At 38.9% G+C, this 25,043-nt stretch overlaps 1 pseudogene; it reads right to left on the bottom strand.

Moving 5' to 3' along the window:
* Positions 1-330: 330 nt before the first annotated feature.
* Positions 331-453, bottom strand: LOC116884090 (annotated as a pseudogene).
* Positions 454-25,043: the final 24,590 nt, after the last annotated feature.

The raw sequence follows: 25,043 nt of genomic DNA, 5'->3' as shown, positions 1-25,043 counted from the left end.
TCATCTCAGTCATAGTCAGCCCCTTATCACACCCCAAGTCTGCATATCACTGGACTGGAGGTCATCTCAGGCTAGCTCCCTCTCCAGGCTCCATGGAGCTGGTCTGGTAGCTTTCACAGCTCACTCACCTGGCCTGCCTGAGTAACCCCATGAGAGCTTTCTGTTTCAGGCTCAGTCCTGCCCATGCACCTTCAGTCCCAGGGAGGTTTCTTCTAGTTCCCTCCTTGTTCCCCATTCTGAGAACCCTCCTGGGCACCAGACTGGTAGCCATCAAATGCCAGCTGCCCTGGCATCAGACTGCTAGTCATCTTAGGCTCTCTTTTTTCTGGGAATATCAGGCTGCTAGTCATTGAGATGGTCACGAGTCTGGGCATAGACATAGTCTCTTCTCTCTGCCACTTACTCATGTGCATATGACACAGTAGCCACACCTACAATGTCTCAAGGAGCAGGTATAAATTTTCTTAAGCAGGGAATTCATGAGTGATGGTTACTAGGAGTAAGAGGTTGACACTGAAGGAAATTTATGGGGTGGTAGAAGTGTCCCATTTTAATCGTGAATGGTTATACCACATATGCCTTTGAAGGTCATAGGCCTTCACGACTGATGAATACTATTATGCTTGAAGTATGCCCCAATAAAGATAAAATTACTGCTACTATAAAACAAATTATACCTATATAGGGATGTTGAACAGTGGTATTAAGTAAAGGATTAAATTAAAATGATTTGTTAATTTAATTTGATTAGTGGTGATCCTTTTGACAAAACAAGGGCTGTCTCTGAGTCCCATCACTTTCTAGAGAATTCCACCGTTCTACCGTTTCCTGTTACGTTGTTTTTTAGTGTTGCTAGAAAGCATTGCTGTATGAAAAGGATCAATGCAAACCTATTCCTGGATTTAGGAACTATAATGCTTTCTTTACAGGCACTTCAGTCCCTGTAGATTGAAGTCTCTACAAGACCTTAGTTGCATTATGAAACTACCATAAATATAGTCTAAGGAAAACCTGGGAAAGAACTCTCTCATGGGATGTCCCTCTTCTCTGTAAAATATTGATAATGGAAGTTTTCATAATAAAGTTACTTTCCACTGCATGTTTTACTCTTATAAAGTATCTCTTTGAAAAAAAACAAGTTTCTTTTTAAAGACATTTATACTGAACAAATACAAGAAAATGTATTTGAACCAGTTGACAAATGGAACTGTCTTTCTGAAGTTGACCAGATAGCTTGATATTATCTGTACCTCTGGGATTTGCCCCTTTGTTGAGGTAGCATGAGTTTTCTTGTCTTCAAGGACCCTGATTTATCTTAAAAAATGCACAGAATTTGAACAAATTGTGTAAGACAACCAAGCAAAATGCTATGTAATTTGGGGAGGGGGTAGAAAGCAGGCCACTACTTGGAGAAAAACTTGAGGCACAAACCAGGATCACTACAAAATTGTTATTGGAGAAAAATGGATGGAGAAAGCCCAGAGTGTTTCTACACATTGGCTGTGCTTGATACAAATTGACCGAAGGGAATGCCTTAGAAGAATAGCAAGCGTTCTCTTATGATGTTGCTCTACTACTGGGCGCTCACACTCACGCCTTTCTGAAAAGAATAAGTCTGAATGCACATGTGTTCATCAAAAGCTGTGGAAATGTAGCTTGTAATATCTCCTGGCTTTCATCTTCCTCTCTCTGAAATTATCTTTTAATAAATGGTGCCCACTTTTTTGTGTTTTATCCAACAAGGATTATAGGAGTGTACTCACATACAAACACTCAGCTTTGACCTGCGACGCCATCTTCAGATACCTAAAACTCTACCTCCTGTGTACAGGGTCATATTCTCCCTTTCTTTTTCCCCTGACTCACTCAGTTTTAACCCCACTGTAGATCATGATGAATGAATTCAACAGACCTTATTTGTTTGTGATCACATAAAATTAAAAACAGATAGTCAGACAGAACATGGAAAAGTAAGTTTACTTTAGATACAGTTTTCGTGAGCTACTATGAGGTTTCTATTTCCTGAATTCCTATTAGACATCTACAAATTGGGGAGCTGACGATATGGCTCAGTGGGTAAGGGGTCTACTACCTAGGCAGAGGGTCCTGAGTTCAAATCTCCAGAATGTATGTCAAATCTGGGCATGACAAGCGTACCTCAGTCTCCACTGTTGAGCTGTGGAGACAAGCTAGCCTATCTAGACAAACCAGAGCTACAGTTCAGTAAGCAAACCTTTGTTAAGGGAGTAAGGGGTTTCCCAAGGTTATTGCTTACCTGAAACCTGTGTATCCACTCATTAGAATATGTTTTCGACTTGTGTCTTTCAGCTATGACTTCAATGGTTTTCTCATCTTGATGAAACACTTGAACTGTGGTGGTACACTATGGTTGCACTTTTTGTACTTTTAGGTGTAAGAAAAAAACAAAGTTACTTCCTCCTTCTTGACAGTTTCATGACAGTAGATCCGTTTTTACTGGAGAGACTAAGCACCTCAGAATATGATCACTTTTACTTTCTTATTCCATGGAAAACTTACACATTATGCTTTATACTTTCTCATCAGCGTGTCTAAGTTGCCTGCATCATTAATCTTGATTTTCAGGGCCATAATGTAAAATTAGAATTACAAGTACTAGGGTATCATAGCAGTCAATCTGATGGTTGTTCACTAACTAGTAGAGATATTGTATCTCTATACAATAGTATGGAGTGTGGATACACTGGACAAATCCTAGCTGGGGTTAGCCAAGAGAACACAAGATTTAAGTATGCTATTCAAAAATGGAAAAAAAAATCAAATGCAATCTCTAGTTTATTTATGGAAATGTGTAATAAGTATTTTCAAACTATAGTTAACTTCAGAAAGCAAATATATGACTTACATGAGAAGAGGTGCTACTGCAAATAGCACCACTTTATAAAGAAAATGTCTGAGAGATTCTTAAGATAATGTTGTACATTATATAATTATCAAAGGCATGAACTAAGTTAACAAGGGGACAAACTGTTCTAATGAATTAGGCACTAATACCTCTATTTTAAAAGATACTTATGGGATGACTTTATAGATGCCCTTCATAATGATTTTGAACTTATTCAACATTCACAAATGCCTCTTGTGACTTGTACAAATTCCTCTAGGTACCAATTTCCACCATCAAGTTCCTTATGGTACTTCCTTCAAATATATCTTTTTATATGCCCTCTCTTTTTTCCCCTCTTCTTCCCTACTTAATAGGGTTTGATAAAGACCAGTTTTTAAAAGAAAGAGAGAGAAATTATCCCATTGTGGCCATTTGAGCCAGTCTACAGACTCTAAGGCTGTGAGGCTCTAATGACAATGTCTTTTTTTCCCAAGTAGATGGTCTTTTAAATCACTTCTGTTCACAGGGGGGCATACTTGACAAAGACAGGCAATTTGGATGAATGGGTGAGAGTACCAAATTGGATCTATTCCTACCTAAATGCAATTGTGTGCAATGTTTAGCTGACATAAAGCAAAAGGAAGGCTGCAAAGGGTTAGTGTCTCACCTAGTGTCAATAAGTTTGAGGATATTTGTGTAGTTATATTCTCTCTTATTTTCTCTTCTCTCAAGTATGATGCTGCTATGGTGTCAACATGTGTTCCTTTGTATAATGGTCTTGGACCCATCACAGGAGAGATGAATAAAAACAAGGTTGAGTTTTATTCACCATGACCTCCTCAAATATTCTCTCTCCAACACACCTCAGAGAACAGGAGTCTCCCTGTTCCATGGGGTTTCTTTGTCTCCTCTTTCCTCACCATCATACATGTGTCATCATGTTACTGTGACTTCCTTCAGGATTCTTTACTCACACAAAGCTCATGGCTTTATTGTGAACTCCCAACCTGAAACTGTCTTCCTTCTTTCCTGTTTGTGAATCAGATAAAGATAAAGAATGTCTCTTTTATGGTCCACATTATTTGTTAGTAACCGTCTGTGTGAGATCAGGCCACTATATCCAGTGTATTCCATGCACTGTCTTGCTTTCTCCATTAATATTCTGAAACTATAATCTAATCATGGCATAAATTTTCTTGGTTTAATCTTTAAATCCAAATGAAATTCAAATACTAAAGCTAAAGTCTTTATCTGAGACACTAGTGTGATTATTTGCTCTCAACCTTGTCCTCCTTTTTTCTTTTTTTTTTTTTTTTTTTTTTTTTTTTTTTTTTTTGAGCTGGGGACCCTAATCCAGGGCCTTGCGCTTCCTAGGCAAGCGCCTACCACTGAGCTAAATCCCAACCGTCCTCCTAATTTCTATGGCTGCAAATGCTCAGGTCCTGCTTGGCTGCTTTATGGTTCACCTGCCTTTCCTGAAGCATACCCCGAGGTATTAAAGGGACTGTGCTTGCAAGAGCCTGTCCTTTAACCTAGCTAGCTCCCTGGCTTGTTCCAGTAATACCTTAGGAGGTCTTTTCTGATTCTGCCTTGCCATCATCATAAACTGTACCTTAGTATGCCGGCTACCACAGTTGTTTACATGTGTCACACACACACACACACACACACACACACACACACACACACACACACACACACAATGTGCTCTATTTATGCTCAATAGAATGTTTTGAGAACATTGAGTAGAAAACCAGTAAACACTTGCTGACCACATTCTAACCTCACGAATGAGTGTGCCACTGCCCGGATTGGCAATTGATCTGAGTTCAAGTTTACTCATATGCATGCTTTATTCTCAACCAACACTTAAACTAACGATGTTATTTGTAAACAAATGCCCACAAGTCACTTCTGCTTATGTACCTGATAGCAAGCTCAAATATCATCTGTCATCAGCAGACTCTTCCTACGGACCTACAAGGCTTCTTCTTCAGTCTCTCCACCTCCAGGAAGAAGCCTTCCATTAACCCAGTGGCTGAGGTCATGCGTGACTAGCCTTCTCTCCCCCACACAATCTCCCTAGCCAGCACTCTCAATCCTGAATCTCATTACTTCTCACTTCCTTCCTGTTACCATTTGATGTGTAGCCTCCATAGTTTTTTTGTGTGTTTTTTAAAACTAAGCCCACCATGGTAGTGACCAAAACTGAAAGTTGGGCTTCTATTCAAGCCCTACAATCCGTTCAGTATGGCAGCAACTGAGACTGAAATGAATACGGACATGATCACAAGTCCTGGCCCTTATTATCTGAGCATGTTCACAACTCACACACTCTTGTCTTTCTTTATTTAGTTTGTGCCTCTCATCTGCTTTCTGTGGTAACTTACTCCTCTCAAGACAAAAGGAATTTTTATATGGTGTGCTCACTGCTTCAACCAGTAGTCACCTAGTGATGTTTCTCAGATCTCTGGCTTGATTCTGTTTCTTTTAACTGAAGTGTGCTTTTGCGACCCCTCAATTCTCTGCTCGTACCCTTAGTCCTAACAGCGTGTCTGATATGTTGTGGGTGATACATTATGGGTGACCAAAGTGGGTGCATTGCCTTCTGCCTTCTGCCTCTGCACTTGTTTGTGTAATTGCTTCTCTAGAAAATTGACTAATCTCCCACCCTTCTAGTTACAGCTCCAATGTACTTCTCAGAGAGAACCCTTCCCGACAATGCCAGGTCAAAGTCATCTCTGAATGTCTTGTCTGCTTGGTTAAAACCCCTTTGTTTTCACTTATGAATCATGTGTTCTTTGATCTCAATGTTCTCTCTAAGTTATATTCAACTGTTTGAATTGTCAGCACCAGTTGAATCAGAAGCTGGAGGCCATTCAACCATTGCTAAGAAATCCTGGAAGTAAAAAAAAAAATATTTACTGAGAATTCTCACTAATTATTTTAAACTGGCAGAAATTCATGTTCTGCCTTTTAAATATTTAAAAGTTAGCTAGCGACCAGGGAGCTGCCATTACGGAAAGGTCTGTGAGGCAGCATGCTACCATGGTCATTAAAGCCTTTCTTTCTGCTTCTCTCTTACTAAGAAACAAAAGAGCAAAAAGAAAACATGGGAAATGAGCAGACAGGGAGTTTCCATGAGAGGGCTTTCAGAGAAACTTCATGGAATCCTGGCTGCACTTGTCTAATGACTACAGTAGCCTGAGAAGCCTCCTGGAAGGCTCTCAGGGTTTCTGCAGTAAACTTACAGAGAGAATGATTTTCAATATACAGATGATTAACCCAAGGGAAAAATGTTCAATTATTCTTGAGAGAGCTTTTGGAGCTCTTCATTACTTTTCTAGTTCAAAACACAGAAACAAATGGGGGAGTCAAGACAGAAAAGAAATGAACAAACAGAAAATTAGGTTTAAAACTAGAGAAACTATAACCTAATTAACCAACAATAAAATAAGTCATCGATACGTTGCAAACAGTTTATTCCAAATTGGTATAGATTCTGCACAGCAATTCTATTCAACATTGAGATGCTTAGAATATGGCAAACATTATGAGCAGTGTTAATAAAACTGCTGTTGTTCTTCACTGGGTCTTGGTATGGATCATGCTCCACTACTTCAAATTTTGTCTAGGGGTAGCAAGAAGGTTCAGTGGAGTGAGGTGCTTCTCCTAAGCCAACTGAGTGACTATTCTGATCTCCATATATAAATGTTTTAGTTTTATTTCTGTTTCTGTGATAAATAACCCTGGCCAAATTTTTAAAAGAGAGGAAGAGAGAGAGAGAGAGAGAGAGAGAGAGAGAGAGAGAGAGAGAGAGAGAGAGAGAGAGACTGAGACTTAGGGGAGAGAAAAGGTTAGTTTTAGCCCACAAATCCAGGTTACAGTCCATCAGAGCACAGAAATTTAAAGTGGCAGGAATATCAGCAGCTGATCACATTTTACCAGTCAGAAGGGAGAAGAAGTGAATACACACATGTTCACATGCTTGTTTCATTTACATTCAGCTCATTTCTTTCACTCATATAATTCAGGATGCTCTTCATAGGGAATTGTGACCCCTACAGTGACCTTGTTCTTCCCACATTAATTAATGTAATCAAGATAACCTCCCCAACACACACACACACACACACACACACACACACACACACACACACACACACACACACACACACACGGGACAGAGAGAGAGAGAGAGAGAGAGAGAGAGAGAGAGAGAGAGAGAGAGAGAGAGGAGAAACATGCTCACAATCCAAGCCGCTGAAGACAATGCCTCATTGAAATTCTTTGCTTAGGTGTTCTAGGCTGTATCAAGCTGACAATTTATCACAGCACATAAAGAGCCCAGTGGTAGAAGCATGTACTTATAACTTCAGCACTGGAGGTAAAGACTGAAAGATCATGGGGATTTGCTGGCCAGCAAATCAACACATCACATATAGCTACCTGAGCAAGCACAACTTCACAAAATGCCATTTACACCAATAAAATAACGCTATCCAAAATTATGAGTAGAAGATGATAGTTAGTATCTATCATGCATGCACCTGAGATAGTAATGTAGGATGCCATTAGTTTGAGGCAAGACAAGGCTACATGGTGAGTTCAAAACCAACCTGAGCTACACAGTGAGACCTTGGCTAGAAAAACTAAAACACTAGTTGTGTTGAAGATGTTTGGTATCATATCTACTCATGCTTTTAAAGTCAGTTATGGACAGAAAATAATAAACTTGAGGTAGACTTCTCACAATATCTATAGGACCAACCTGACTGTTGAACTTTGAATTCAAAACCAAAGTGCAACTGGCAATCAGCATACTTGACTCCTGTGTTCCCTGTAGGAACCAAGACAGATGACATGCTCAGACATCTATGATCACATTCATGAGTGAATGGATTCATTTTGGAAATCTAGATTGACTATAAAATGTATGTATTAAATGTTAGCTAGATTAATCAATCAAATGAAAGAATTTATGCTTTCCATATAACTTTCATACTTCAATTACTCTTTAGGACTATGTAGTTTTTTTATATATTGTCTCAGATGTATTCATGGAAGAAAGATCCATAAAGTATATTTCTTTAATTCTCAATGTAAAAAGTAGTACATCTTTTATAATAATTTAACTTGTTTTTAATTTATAATAATTTTGACACAACTTAGTCACTAAATTCATCTTATATTATTACAAAATGTGCTGACTTGACACAGGTGAACTTTTAATAATAGTCATTTAAAATTTTAGATATTCAGTTCAGAATTTCAAGTAAAATTATAATTCTTTATATTTACAAAAGCCAGACTTTATGTTCATGTAGGAATCGATTATATGACAATGTTTCCACATTCTTTTCTCATGTGATCACCTTTGTGAAGTAAGTCTTTTGACAGATAAGGAACATAAGTTCATTAGAGGAAATGACAAACTGCAAAATTGTACAGCTTGCATGGGGACAGAGGTAACCCTTATGCTGCGGATACCAAATCTTCCTTCGACAGTCTTTATGCTACATCTTAATTATACTTTTGATTATGGATAAGCTACTCCAATTCAATTTTACAATTGCCTCTTTAATTTTGTCATTATTATTCCTAGTCCCCAAGTGAAGTTTCTTCATCAATGGAATGCAGACGTCTTCTCCTTGTATTCCAGAGAGCAGAGTGGAAAGTCACAGGAGAACCACTGAGACGACAACACATATTAACCTGGTGGCATTACCACATCCCGAAAGTGTAAGCCTCGTTTATTCTCTGAACCTCACGTTTCACATGTGTAAAAGAAGGAAAAATGATAAAAATAAAAAACTGACTTCATGGGTTTAAAGAGGTGATGGAGTAAAATATTTATGCACAAAAGCAAGTTACAACATGTAATTCCACATATTTAGAAATGGGGCATTATTCAAGAGCTCTAAAAGAAGCCAAAACAGTAGGTCCGTCTCAAACACCAAACAAATATACTACATGCCTCTTCTGTGCAAGGTTCTGAACAGGCAGGAAATGAATTTCACATCCCCATTTTACTATTGATAATAAGAAAAGCTTGTGGGATGCCACACTCTGTCCTGTGACATGGACTATGTGCCCTGGATGCAAATAATGTGTACAGAGGCAGGCAGAAAAGGGAGCGAATATGTGCACGAGTCTTGAAGGGATAAATGCTCAGAGATGGGCAAGTCCTCAAGAAGAAATAGAGTAAGGTGGCATTTCACCAGAAGATAAAATTTAAGAAATAAAGAGACAGGATCAGGTGAGAATACTCTCATACACAGAGGGCTCTTGGACTGTTGAAGTTTTGAGTGAAATGGGACAGACTTCTGAGGATTTTCCACTATGTAAATTTTTGTTTGATTACATTTTATTGTGATGTAATCCTGATCTCTTAATATATGGTGCTATCTCTTGGTGTTCAGTTTTGTCTTCAGTGATATCATCTCCTTGGGTGTATGCTGGAGTCACTGACTTGTTTTTAACCAACTGAACTCTGAGGCATGATGGGAGCTCATAGCTGAGAACAGGGTGCACAAGACTGCTTCTATCTAGGGTGATTTTGACATCTCTTGTTACTTTGCTCTCTTGGCTCTGACAAAACACAGCCACATACAACTAATAACAAAGAGCTTGGAGGAAACACAAAGCCCTCAGTCTATCAGTCTGCAAGGGTAATAACTGACATATCAACCTTGAAGACAAAATTTAAAGGAAAATTCGCCTGTTGAAAACTCAACTGGCAGATATCTTCTGTGTGATGCCATATGGGACCTCATATTTTGTTCAGATGAACTTAGATTTATATCCACATAGACTATGAGATAGTAAATGTATGTTGCCTTACAGCACTAAGTTTGGGATAGTTGTTATGAGGCAGTAAGAAACTAATACACAGCAGAGAAGTTGGAAATTAAAAGATTGGTGGTTGTAGGAAACCGGAAATTTCCATGGTTTGACCACTTTAAATATAGGAAAACTGACAGGATTCCAGATCTGCTTCTCACTGGTTTTACTTTTAAAAGAGGTTTTCTATTTAACATGTCTATATAGTAAAATGCTTGGGAAGATAGCTGCATGTGAAAAATCAAGAATTCAGTAGGCAAAACATGAACAGACTTAAAAACATGGGGCTGCAAGCAATTTGTAACATCTACAGTTAGAGGGGTGAATGGTCCGAAAACACACTGGTGTCTCAATGCTAGAGAAAAGGCAGAGAGTTCCCATAACAAAGCTATGGCCTCATAAAACATGTTGTCCCCTTGATTATCTGCCTACTTCATAGAAATGAGTATTGGAATGGAAAGACCTAGAAAATATTTTTATAATGAATAGTCTGCATCAATAGGGAATTTAAATTTTGTTGGAACTCGCCAACTTCAGGTTCATTATGAGGTGAGTGACTATTGTTTTACGGTAGGGCTATGAGAAAAGAGCATTTCCTGAATGTCACATGAGTAAATCAAGTCAACGGCAGGAAAGGAAGTCAGTGAAAGCATCCACAGAAACCACAGAAACTTGAACATGATATATGAATGTGAGCAAGAATCTCGCTCAAGCTAACCTTTCAAAAAGAAATAGTGCCTATGCTCCCTCATCATGATTAAGCCATTGCTTACCTGCAAAGCACTTGAGTAAATGCATAAAAAAAAATTCTACTCTTAGAAGGCAAAGACTTCCATTGGAAACAGCCTTATGGTACAGGGTCTTGTGAATTAACCTACTAAATTAAGACGTGAGCTTCAACAATAGCCACCATATTCTAGATAGACTACACTTTAACTCTGCCATGAAAGCTCACCTTATGAGCTTGAAGTTGGTGAGTTCCACCAAAATTTAAATTCCCTATTGATGCAGACTATTCATTATAAAAAATATTTTCTAGGTCTTTCCATCCCAAGACTCATTTCTGTGAAGTAGGCAGATGATCAAGGAACAACATGTTTTGTGAGGCCATTGCTTTGTTATTGCTACTGGTGATCCTTTACATCAATATTTGTAGCCCTATAATCTATTCATTGTTTTAAATATATGCCAACCTAATTTTCCTATGTCACCCTCACTCCTCCCTTCCTTCCTTGAATGTTACTAGCCTCTAAATGTTTAGTTAACAGGGATAAAGGTGGAAATCTTTACAAGAGGAATGTAAGTTATTTTCTTCTAGAAGCTTAAATAAAAATGAGCAATTCATTAACTGCTGGCTGTAGTGTAATCTTTCAAGTTTATGGGTATTAGCACATTAAAGCACAGATGTTAGAAATCTGAAGTAGGGTAAGCAAGTAAAATAATTACATAACGAGTGCTGGGTCTAAGATTTGTAGGTCACACTTTTTAAGCAGTAATACAATATACAAATAGGAAAGTCAAGGTTCGTTGGGAAAGAGAAATAAAAATAAATTATAAATATTATAAAGCTGACAAATGCCATATGCATTATAAACCTTGGGAGAATTATATGACATTTGATTACCTGTTTGATGTTTCCTTTGTTCTAGTATCATTTCTGTTACTTTGATAAAAATTCTCTGACAAAAAGCAGCACTGGGAAGAAGTTCCAAGTTCTCAGTTCCAAGGTATAGTCCATCACTGTGGAAAAATCAAGACAGAAATTAGTCACATCACATCAATAGTCAAGGGGAAAGAGAAGCAAAAAGTACATCCTTGTTTACATATGTTTCTCTCCACCAGCTTTCTCCTTTCTTATACTCTTTAGGACTTACTTCCTAAATGAATAGTGCCATCCACAATAAGCTAGCTGTGTCTTCATACACCAATTATCAATCAAGACAACCCCTGATATCCATGTCCATAGTCCATCTGAAGCTATGCAATTCCTCATTAAGATTATTTAAGAAGTGACTGTAGGTTTTGTCAAATTGAGAGTAGCCTTACACTTCATCTTAGCAAGGTCTGGTGCAGTACAGGGCTATGATCCCAGCACTCTAGAGGCAGAGGTAAATTGATCTCTGTGAGTTCAAACCCAGCCTGGCCTACATAATAAGTTTCAGGACTGCCAGGGTTACATGGAGACCCTGTCTCAAAACAAAATCAAATGAAACAAAACTCTAATTGATTAGCCTTATTATATGATTTCTAGTTTTTGTTTTTGTTGTTTTGTTTGCTTCCTCATGGAAATGATTTTGTAACACAATTGTCTAGAGATAATAGAGTTTAATGCTTGCCACGCAAATTATCTCTCTCTCTCTCTCTTCTCTCTCTCTCTCTCTCTCTCTCTCTCTCTCTCTCTCTCTCTCTCTCTCTCTCTCTGTGTGTGTGTGTGTGTGTGTGTGTGTGTGTCCATAGAGGAAAATCTTTCTGCTTCAATTATTGTTGATAACCAAACATTTTCCAAGTATCTAATCATATTTGTTAAAACATTTCTTATACATATAAGCTTTAAATCTCTCACAGAATCTTGAGTTTTCTTATTGTATAATCAACAATAAATTTATGCTTAATATTTTTCTTAAGAAACATCTGTTACAGTAAACTACTATTTTAGTGGAGTCTAAACCTTGGTTATACAATCTATTTGCCATGCTAAAATAATTTATTTTGAGGTAATTTGTGGTACTTATTATATTTCCTTTATATTATATTCATTTTTATTTGATTTTCATTTTCTACTGTTACAAATTATGTGAAGATAAAAAGAATAAGTAGCATGTACATTTATAAAGTCAGAAGTTCAGAATTTTTGACTTTGTTGAAACATTCCAAAAATGACCTTTAAAGTTGCCTTTACAGTGCATGACAATGATGTTACTTCTCCTAAGACAGAATTCAAAAAGCCCCATAGTTTCCACCACCAGTTGCCACAGGACACCTTGAGGATGATAAAGTAAGTTATACCTCACTATTTAAGGTTGTGTCCTTTGGTGAAAGATATACACACACAACACACAACTATGCGAATTCTCACAGAGGCAACCCAGGAAGTCCCTCTTTCACGGAAAATCCAACTCTATTTAAATGAATACAAAATACAGGAAAATTTAAATTATAAATTTCACGCTCCACAATCTAGAGATGAAGAAAGAAATAAGACAAGTCTTTCCATTAGAATTCCAGATCTTTGCAACATCTCTTTTAAATTCATGGTTAATCAAGTAAAGATGACCCATTAGCCACTGGTAAAGGGTTATTTATATGGTTATAGAAGCATCTCAGAAGCATTTGGCCTCAAATCCTTTCCAACTTTGCATTATTTGTGGTTTAAGGCAAATATATAATTCACTCATCTGCTGATTCAGCTCTTCTGTTTTTCTCCTTCTCTATAAAACCCTGTGTGAGCACTCCACACTGGCAGATGGAGACAGAAGATACAAGCTGCTCCTCCAGGGGTCACACTCTAATCACAGCCACAGGAAAGTCAATGAAGGACAAAACACATTGAAATATGTGCTGGGAAAGAACTAAGCATGGTTCTATAAACCAAATGGAGACAAGTCAGCGGTGCTTCGCTTGAAAGAGATAATCAGAAAGCAATGTGTCTTCCACCTGCTGGAAGACAAAACGAGTAAATGTAATCAAAGCAAGACAGATGAGAACATGAGTAGAGGAAAGAATTTACACAAAGAATGAAGGTGTTCACAGCTAGCACCTATTCAATAGTTAACTTTATAAGTAAGTTTCTCATGTTACTCCATGATGGAATTGGGATTAAAAACAAGACAGGATGACTAGAAAGCCATTTCCCATTCCTTAAAAATAATAATGAAAATAATCATAACAGAATAATAATACATATAATCACATACCTTTATAATATATAGAGTAGTAAGGAGCATGTCCCTTCCTATATAAGACAGTCCCCACTTTATTTCTTTTCCTTTTTTCTAGAATCCTCTATCAAACATTCATTTCACTAGACTCTCTCTTTTGTAGAAATTTAAAATGCTATTTCAATGCCTAACAATATTTATTTTCCTTAAGGATACATTATCACATGGGAAGTAAACCATGATAATTCTGGGGGAAAAAAAACTATAGTATCAGATTATGTTGTTTTCTTATAAATAAGACATAAAATGCATGGGAAGAAGAACCTTTGTACCAGATCACAACAGGAAGAGCACTTCCAGGTTCCCAAGTATCTCTGTTAGGACTTCAAACTTATTGATATGGACATCTCTTGCCTTCAAAATGCCCCAACCCTCAGCAGCTGAAATAACCATGTGACTTTGGGGCACTTAGTTTTGAAGCATGTGGGTGGCCCTAGCTATTCCCTCATTTACTGCCATCAGGTGATGGATGAAACAAGATCCTTTGAGGAGCAGTAGAGGACTGAGAAGATCCCCTCAGCTCTTCTCTGCATTTCTCTCTCTCTCTCTCTCTCTCTCTCTGCTCTCTCTCTATGTGTGTGTGTGTGTGTGTGTGTGTGTGTGTACATGTGTGTGTGTGTGTGTGTGTGTGTGTGTGTGTGTGTACATGTCTTGCCATGGTTGACTGAACCCTCTGAAACCATGAGCAAAAATAAATCCTTCCTCTTTAAGATTTTCCTGACTAGGATGTTGATCAAGCAAGGCAAAAGGACCTGAGACACACCTCTCACATAGTTTCTCAGTATATGCTAAGTTGGGCTGTCTTCTAAGACAGTGTATTAAGACAGTGGGACAATAATAATTAATCCTGCTCAGGATTCTGGTCCAAGTATTCTAGAAATTCAAGTCTCTCCTACCTTGTTTTTATTTTCCTAGCCTTCTTGAGTGACAGGCTCTCAAAAGTCCACTTCTACCATCTACTGTTAGTGATGAAAAGGACACACAATGTCCTACACTTAGAGTAGGACATGGGTTCTACCCACCAATGGAACAGTATTCAGGAAACACTGTGAATAGATTATGACACTGTGGCCATCTTTGAAAAACAGCTGCCTTGCTCACTTTGCTATTGAATTTCAAGAACAAACTATTTCTTTTTTTATTATTTACTAATGTGGCCATTAAATAAGAAGCAAATCACTCACTTCAAAACTAGTTAAACATTTAGTATACACATACACACTGGGCATGGAGGGGAAGCCCTAGGGGCCCAACTGTCTTCACTTCTGCAGCGCTGAGATAGAAACACACACTACTTCTTTGGGCTCCTATTGCCTACATTCTGAGGATTATACTTACATTCTCACACATTTGCCTGCACTATGTCACTAGGCCATGCCTGACTTTTTAGTAGTCACTATTTACTGAATGAATGAACCTTCCTGAGAATCTTGTCCTAGATTGAGCATCGGAGGTCAAGTGCTCTTTTTCTGAAGGTTTGTAAGAACAAAGGATGCTGAAAACACAATGCTTTCTGTCAGAAGTCATCTCAAGTCCCTTTACGAGTTCCTGCATTTAAGGCTCCTTAATCCTATACCAACATCCAGAACTTTAAAGAGGAACAGTAAGAGATAGAAACCAGACTGGGAGAATACTAATTAGGCAAGCAGTGATGTTAAGATGGTTCAGAAAAAGAAGGAAATGGACAAACATTAATAATCTGAATAGAGTTATAGACATGTAGAAGGTATAATAATCAACCTGCATTATTTTCTTTAAAAGTTTGACCTTTTCTTCGTGTTTAAAATGTCAGGTTTAACCACTTTCCATTCCCCTTTCAGAGTTCTCTTTTCTGTTTGATAATTAGAAATGTAGATTCAAGGATAAACAGAAACCAATAGTCCAGTGATATTTTAATCTAATTCTCTGAAATCATAAGGTTCCAGCCAGACAGTTACCTAAGATATACACTTGATATAATATAAACATTGGAGGGAGATAGATCTTTGTGGGTTTGAGGTTAGCTGTCTACATAGTGAATTCTGGGTAAAGGCTATATAGAGAGAAACTTTCAGATAGATACATAGATAGATACATAGATACATAGATACATAAATACATAGATACATAAATACATAGATACATAGATGATAGATTGATGATAGATAGAAGATAGATAGAAGATAGTTAGGTAGACACATAGATAGATAGATAGATAGATAGATAGATAGATAGATAGATAGATACATACATACATACATACATACATACATACATACATACATACACACATACATACATACATAAATATATAGATACATAGACAGATGATAGATAGATAGATAGATAGATAGATAGATAGATAGATAGATAGATAGACAGACAGATAGATAGATGAATGTTGAAATATCAGAGGAAACCCAGACTTGTTCACTTCTGCAAGAGCTTTGATTGGTACAAATTTGATTCTCAGGAGGAAATATACAATCACTGATTATATGATTTCTTATGGTATGATACAAATTTATAAAGTATGTCACCAACTGTTTGGTGAAGGGACATCAGATGAATCTCTCTTTTTTCCTCTATCACAGAAAGATTTTATAAAGTATGTATTGTCTGCCCTTAAAATTCATCAATATTCTTAATTATTCTATTCTAGACAAGTCCTTTACTGTGTTTTAAATGTGTTCACCAAAAAGTTCATGTGGTAGAAACTGGGATCTTTTAATTCATGGCTAAATGACATTTGTAGGCAGGGACTTTCAGATGTAACCAAGGTTAAATAAGGTAGGATCCCCATGATGTCATTACTGACTTTATAAGATGAGGAAGAGTGTTTTAAGCCAGTACGTTGGTTCACTCTCGTTGTGTGGTGCCCTTTGCCTTTCTAGAATACGTCAAGAAGCCCCTTAGCAGATACCAAGCAGATGCTGGCTTCGTGCCTTGACCTTCCAATCTCCAAACCTGGAGCTAAATAAACCTTTGCTCTTTCAAATTACTCAGGCCATTGTCCTCACTTACAGAAAATGGACTCACATATACGTTTATAAACCTCGAGGCATTGATGCTTTTTATTGTGTGTCACAGAGATTAAGGAGGTTTCATGAGTAATGAGAAAGCTTTCTGCCGTGTAAATGATAATCTAGGAGAGAGCAGGAATTGAAAGGAAGCATTCCATTCCCAAACAGCGATTGCAAACATTGTTAACACATTCCTCTTAACTTGTATTTCTGATATCGTGTAGAGAGATTTTATTCCAGCAACATGGCTACTCTGGCTGAAAAACAGACACACACACAACCTTAGCACACACTTTTAATCCCTCTGGCTGGAATATACACAGCCTTAAGTGCACACCTTTAATCCTAAACAGTGAGGGTAAAGTTAGCTCCTAGGAGAAAGCGCCCATGTTTGAAAGTGATGTCTGGTTAAGAGGCAGATAAAGTGGTGAATCAGGGAAAGATTTGACAGAATAAGATATTCCCAACTCTCACAAAAACAGAAAAGAAAGGCTACTTAAGAGGGAGCAGCACAGAGAAGGAAGAAGAGAGAGAGGACAATTTTACCACAAGAGTTGTACAGAGACAGGTTGCAGAACAAGCTCCACACAGGTGAAGACAGAACAACGCAGAGACTGAAAAGGAGCCAGATTATTATACTGCCAAAGGTAGCATTTTCAAAAGCAATATGAGGCCAAGTAGAGCAATTTAGACAGAAGCTGAAAGAAGCCAGTTTAAATCAGTCAGCTTGGAGGGAAGTTTTGAGAACAGAACAGCTGAATTGACCATCTAGTCAGAGTTGAGAAAGAGATAGAATGGGTGAACTTAGTCAAGTAGTAGGCCTCAAAGGTTGAAAACGTTCCAAGCCTAGAGAAGATAGTACAGAGGACTAGAAATAGGGTGACCGATGGAGGCAGTAAACCTCCAAGAGGACAATTACGTCGTGCAAATAAAAGATACTTTTACAAAATGTCATTAAAAGGAGGGGGCTACTTTTGCTCAAGAAGTAACACAGAATAGCAGCAGGTCATGATAGGAAATAGTCCTCGTTAAGAAAACTTGTCTTGATCAGGGAAGCAGAGATGTTGAGGGTGAGTTAAATTCATCTGACCTGCTCAAATGGGGTAGAGGGTGGAAGCTGCTACTGCAATGTTACTCATTAAAGCCATCCCGGTGTAGAAGTCAGACAGACACTTCTCGTTAGGACCCTTGATGAACCATGTGAGTTCTGCCTGTACCAGACTAAGGACAAACTATTGACTACTGTCTTCCCGTGCAAATCTCGAGTTTCACACGTATAAAGAGACAAGCAGGGGGTAAGGAGTTGGCTTGGCTGTTCACAAGCATGAAGTCTAGAGTGTGATTCCCAAAACTCATGAGAAAATTCCAGGCATGGCCAACTGCACTAGTAATCCCAACAATGGAAAAGCAAGACAGGAGGATCCCTGGGACTTCCTGACCAGCCAGCCGAGGTATAAAAAAAGAAAAAGAAGCAAGTTAGACAGCTCCTACACATGTAAACACACACACACACACACATACACACACACACACCTACACACATACATGCAGACACACATGACACACACGCAAATAAAAATAATATAGGTAGTAATAATTTTTAAAAGAGAACATGAATTATCAAGCGAGCAAGAGGAGAGCTTGAAAGAAGGAACAGGAAGGGAGAAATAAGAGGATGTGTTAAAATCTCAATCAACTGAAGACAGAACTTTAAGAACTGAAAATAAGCAGCGATGGACAAGCACACGAGGCTCAGATGAACAGGCAGCAGTGTGAACATTCGAACCAGCAGAGCTTGACTGTTTTCAAAACTGGTTTAAAAAAACAGTAAGGACTAGAGAATCAATTTATTTTTATTTTCACTACTTGTTAGCAGACACATATAAAGCAACTCAGGAAATGCCATGTAGAATAAATTTTCCATTCTCTACACCAGGCCTGGAAAGCAAGCATGCTATAATCTTGTACTCTAAATAATGATTTTTGAGTCTAACCCTACATAGTGGCATACAACATACAATGGTATAAAAAGTGTAAAAATTTAGGGCCTGGAGAGGTGGTTCAGTGGTTAAGAGTAGGTCTGACTCTTCCAGAGGATAAGAGTTTGGTTCCCAAAACCCATGTCAGGCTACTCACAACCAACTGTAACTTCAGTTCCAGATGAATCTGTCACCCCTGGTCTTATTGGGGACTCAATACACGTGCTCACAAACACACAAACACACACACACACACACACACACACAGAGAGAGAGAGAGAGAGAAAGAGAGAGAGAGAGAGAGAGAGAGAGAGAGAGAGAGTTATGCAATTCTTTGAAAACTTTCCAAACTCAGCAAACCCTCTCTGTGATAACTTCTTTCTCTTTGCTAGTAAATGTTCATAGTATTTTTAAAAATCACTCTAGTACTTAGGCTATCTATCTCTTTGTTTCCTTGGCTTCACAATACAACAATGGGACTTTAAACTGTTACAAGTAGACAGAGTGAGGACATGAGCTCTCATTCTGGAATTATCCAGACCATCTGACACTGATTCAAGCTCTGTTACTACTAACAGTGTGACTCAGGGTAACTTATTAGATCTCTTGAACTTGAGTATTCCATTCATAAGCTAGAGATGATAAAAGTTCCCTTTCTGAACTGTCTTAAGATTTAAAGAATCCCATATACCCCCCAAAATACCTTCAAAAAGACACTGCATCAGGCAAGTGTACTTTGCCTAATGTAACAAGAATGACCCTTATGTTCAAGGTCATCTTTTAGGTATCAAAGACACCAAAAAGAATCATATTTAGATGTGACACGGGTTAAAGGGAAGACAATTTAATTAGATTGTCTTTACAGAATTCTTCATGTGAGCTATTTTGAGAAGAGGTTAAAAACTTAAATATTTAAACAGACCAAGAAGGGTTTTCCCTGATACTTGAAGGTTGAGAACAAGAAGAGCAGAAGAATATGTATGCAACCTAAGAATAGACAAAAGACGTATGGGCCTCGTGAGGGAGGCCACAGGGGGAGCCTTGAAAGCGGAGGGAGAATGAGAAGCACCATGAAGGCTTAATATGTCTATTTTTCACATATGGGGAATTTGGAATCAATCTGGCTTAATTGCTAATATTTCAATGAGGAGACTGAATCTAGATGTGAATACAAACTGTTTAGTTTGGGGATTGGTAGTGGGGATTTAGTTTGGGTTGGTAGAATATTTTGCCTAGCACACAGAAAGCCGTCGATCTGCTCCCAGCAAGCTCCAGCAAGCGCAAACCTGGAGTGGCCATGATGTGTTCTTCTAATATCAACATGTAGTGGGCAGAGACAGACAAATCCGAAGTTCATAGTTATCCTCAGCTACAATGGGAATCCAAGGCCAGTCTGGACTATATGGGATCCTGTTTCAGAGAAAAGGGAGACAGAAAGAGAGAAGGAGAGGGAAAGGGGAAGAGAGAGGGAGGGAGAGAGGGAGAGGGAGAGGGAGACACAGAGACAGAATGACAGAGAAAGAAACAGAGACAGAAAGAAGAGAGGGAAGGAGGAAAGGATGTAGGGAAGGGGGAAGAAAATAGCATAGGTATACCACCAATGACAGCAAAACTAAGATAAGTTTTAAACGTGAACCCATATTCATGCTGCAGTAATTCCTGGTCTGACATTGAAACCTATAAGTCAAGTGTGGACTCAGGTCTGCTCCTGGATCTGAAGCCTCCTGTAGTGAGAGGGAGAAGCCAGGAGCTGAATAGGCAAAGGTTGGAGCTGAGACTCTGCCATGCTCACTCAGAGAAAGTTGATCATGTGGAATGTGGGCGTTCCGATGCTATCACAGACAGAAGTCATAAGAAAACAGAAAGTCCAAGCCAAGGTTTGATCATGATGGGAAATGATCTCTGATACCATCTTTCCTCCTATGAAAATGACTTTTTTCTTCCCCCACCCCCACCCCAACTACTTGCTGAACACGACTCGTGTCATCAATGCATCAAGATGAAACTGATACCTGTCGCTGTGCCCAGAATCCACAATAACAAAGAGTGTTCGGACAATAGGTTGGTATAGAGAAATGTGTGGGGGACAGTCATGGCCCATCTAAGATCAGCTGAGCCACTGTGACCCTAGACTCTCCCAAAGAAATAAATGCACAGCTGAGCCCCGCTATTTTTACAATATATTTGTGATGTGTCTGATAACAAAAGGAACTCTGTGCACAAAACCAAATAACACTATAAAATAAAATAAAATTCCACTGACAAAAGGATTCTTTGATTATGAAAAGAAAATACTGCTTTACTCACAGACTGATAATTTTAATCTCTTTCCTTCCTGTTCCTTTGATTGTTTGTTTGTTTGTTTATTATTTTTTTAGAGATGATGCTGGGGACCAAAGCCCAATTCTGGAGCCTTTCACACGAGAGGCAAACCCTCGAACACTGAAACACATTAACACTGAGATCTTGGAAATTACACCACATAAAATGGTGGAAGTTGAGCCTGTCCATCTGTGTAGGGCTTGTATATGGGGCCGGATTATGTGGAGGAAAAGAAGAGCCATGTTAGCAACATTAATATGTTATAGATTTCTTTTTGACATCTTCTTTCTATTGTAACTATATCCATGCAGGTTTGAAACCATTCAAGCCAACCCCTTCAATCTAAACCACTGAAAAGACAGTGATTTTCTTTTGTTACACATCTTGCAGCCATATGGGATATAGCTGCAGAAGAGAAAGAAGTGTGGAGGCTTGCAGCAGACGGCAAACAGTATCGGAGCTGGCAAGCAGATATTTCTAACTACAAACACGATGCAAAGACACAAGCATGAGTGCAGAAGAAACACATGCAGACGATGCCTTCTCCATCCACATTTTCCTGCATACTTCCCAGAAATTCTGCAACTACTATTTTCCTGGACCTATGGATATCATAGGCTTCCCCAAGACAAATTTTAATACTCTTGGTCAGGCTAATTCTGCAACAGGTTAAGTCCCCAGAATATCCGGATCTCTGCCTTTGTGTCCCCGCGTGTGTTTCAGAGGTGGCCAGTTTATACCAGGCACGATGATAAATGGAAGGTCTACCCGACCAACCATGGTCATCCACAACCTTGCAGGCAGCTTTTCTCTCTAAGTCTTCTTCCCTGATTCCTTGATATTTAACCCTGGTTTGAAAAACAAGACTATTAATGCCTGAGTCCTCAGCTATTGGTAGAGTACCATGTGCAGATTGCATAGTTGATGGATACAGGAATTATGCCACCCCAAGTCAGAATGTGAGTAATATGGAAAAGCTTTGGAGGATGTAGGGAGGTTAGTTCCTGCCTGGGAAACTTTAAGCTTGGAAGGGTCATCCATCCTAACCGGACACTGGGATCTGGGACTCAACTTTATGGGGAAATTCTCCTGAGAGAGAAGAATATCTGGGGCTTCCTTGTAACTTCCCCTCCAGCCTTTGAGTAGTTAGAAAAGTGAAAACAAAGGATAGAAATGTCAGGCAGCACAGGTGTGATAAGGATCTGGTAATAATGGTTTCTCACCCAGTAATCCAAAGTATTTCACAGTTTTTCTGGTTCAGCCAGTTAGGGCTGAGGGAAAGAACACCCCTCAGTAAATGAGGCCCTTTGGAATGAGGGCTGGGGTTGGTGATAAGCAGAGTGGTGAGGTGCCCTCCACCCCCGTGAGGGTCATTATGTATATCAGCCAGTACACATGAGTCATTTTCCCCCCAAATTATGTGTCTCAAAAAAGAAACTCTGGGCTTTAATTCTGATTCGTAACCTGTTGCTAGCATCTGTCATTCAAAGTGAGATGAGGTGGTTTACATTCTTAATCACCGTACTCCATATCTTACTGTTCGAAATCTGTCCTGGTTCACCTGAGGCACGCACGGAGTTCCCTGTGACGTCAGTAATAAGTGACCTATTTATCCCTACCTCTGAGGTTGCTGATCTGAGAGTAGCAATTTTCAGACATAGAGTATCAGAAAATCATGGCTTTCTTGGACACACAATTAGTAATGGGAAAAAAACAAACAAACAAACAAATCAAGGTGGAAAGGCAGAGGGAAGCATCCTCTGAAATGCCTTGGTTGCTGTAACTAACTCACTGGGAAGGTTAGAACTGCCTCCCTGAACATCAGATCGATGTTTCTATAATCAGAAATGTTCTCAGTGCTACCACACGCCATCAGTTAAAGACTCCTTCAGTGAGTTACCAAGGGATAACAGGTCCAGACTCTGAGTTAACAAAACATTACCTCATCCACAAACAACTCCATTAACTGTTCAGACCCTAAGGTCAAAAATCCCTTTTTTTAAGTTTCTGGAAGTTTCTCTACTTTCAAAGCAATTACAAACGTGACCTTTCTGTCTCCCTAAGAGCAGACAGCTCAAGGCAACTCTGTCCTAATCAATACAGGGAGAAAATCTCAGGACTTCTTTAGAATGTGTGCACAAAGAGGTACCGTGTAATTTTAGGAAAACACCAGTTCTGACTTACATGGAGATAAACACAAAGGGAAAGCAAGTGTGCTGGGGGGTGTGGGGTGAGGTGGGGAGAAAAATTCTAGAAGCTAAGAGAAAATGGATGCATGGAAATAAGACTGTTTGGGGGCAGAGGAAATTGTTGGATGGATTCAGCATGACTCCAGTCAGTTTAGAGGCAGAGAGACAGATGTCACCTCCCACAAAGCTCAGGGATCATTTCTTCCTTATCTTCATGCTAAAGCTCTGCCCAGACTGTAGTGGCAGATAAGGATACCTGTCCGCCATGGTGATCATAAAATCAGGGGCTGATGTCATTGGGATGAAAACAAACAAAGAGAAAAAGATTAACAGGAATCCGGCCGTTGAATGCATGCTTACTTGAAGGAAGCCTGGACACCAGCTGTCTGAATGTCATTGTATAGAAAAGGTGGCCTGGTTCAGCCTCTCCTGTCCCTCCAAGGGAAACTGTCTTGTTGGATAGCTTCAAACAAAAGAAGAAAGCAGAATGACCAGTAGCATCTAGACTGTCTCAAACATCCTTTTCTGTTTCTTTTCTGAGGAGGTACCAGATAGGTATGGGTGGAGAGTAATTTGGAGTAAAAGTTTCTTTGAACTATGTGTAATGACAGAAAGGAATCTAATCTGGCTACTGTGATCAGTCTGCTGGGTCTAGCTCAAAGATCTAAAGATGAGCCCATCAAGACCTGCTGCAAAGCTCTGTCCTTTTTCTTAAAAGTCCCACAGCCCAAAACAAACAAAAGAAGACAAGAAGCAGGATAGGAGCCTAAGTCACTTCACTGTGAGAAGGAAAATAAATCTTTAAAGAACTAAATTCCCTAAAGAAATGAGAAAAGTTGCATTTAGATACTATTTCAGTGGAGATTATCCAATTAGGCTATATTAACTTTAAAGGGACAGGAGCTACATGTAATAAGTCTTTCTTGTAAAAGACACACTATTTATATTTGATTTCTGTATAAAATTATCAACATCATTTTGTATGGGATTGAGTGTACACATCTTGACTTCTTTTGTTTTTTGAACTAGGATCTCACTACATAGTCTTAGCTGGTGTGGAACTCAGAGAGAATCTCCTGCCTCTGTCTCACTAGCACTGGGATTAAAGACATGCATCACCAGGCCTGCCTGTCTCTGTCTGTTTTCTGTCATGGACCTCTTTAAAGGAAGGGCTGAGATTTACAACAGGTCGTGATGGACTAATCTTTAAAAGATCTTTGAGCTACACCAAGCACACTGATCATTGGAGTTAGATTACACTCCTTTGTGTAATTAAATGTAGTTCAAAGAAATATTTACTCCATGTCACATGTCTTCCTCATTCACTTTTTCTTTTGAGCCCTGGTCTGTTCCAAAGCCTGGAACTTACTCATCCACTTTGTCTGGATGTGCAGAGAACCCCAGAGATCCACCCATTTCCCACCTCAACCTACATGGAAATGCAGGCACATTCGAGACCTGAATTCAGGTCCTTGTGCTTGCAGGGCAGCCATTTTACAAAGGAGGATGGTTCAGCCCCTTTGATACCATTTCTCAATAGTAAATGTCTCAAGAACATTGGCATGACAACCCAGTAAACCTGAGAGAAAATAAATGCTGCTGGTTTCCTTTTTCTTATTTTCTTTGCTTACTAGAAAAGTACTGTAACTTTGAGGGGGATACTTTCAGTTCCTTAAGAATAATTCCCTAAACATATTCTACAACCTTCATGCCCTGCTTTCTATTGAAAAGCCACAGTATGATTTTCATTCCCTCTTTCCTCCTGACTTTGATTCCCCCCCCCACCTCCCTTTCTTCATCCTTTTCTTCAAAGGAGAACAATTTTATCTGGAGGACAAGAAATTCATCGACTTCTCCATATTCTCATTACTGTGTTAACCTTCTCCCCTACCTAAAGACTTTTT

Source organism: Rattus rattus, chromosome 14 (assembly GCF_011064425.1).
Source record: "Rattus rattus isolate New Zealand chromosome 14, Rrattus_CSIRO_v1, whole genome shotgun sequence".
NCBI lineage: Eukaryota > Metazoa > Chordata > Mammalia > Rodentia > Muridae > Rattus > Rattus rattus.
This window is presented reverse-complemented; position numbering and strand designations above follow the sequence as displayed.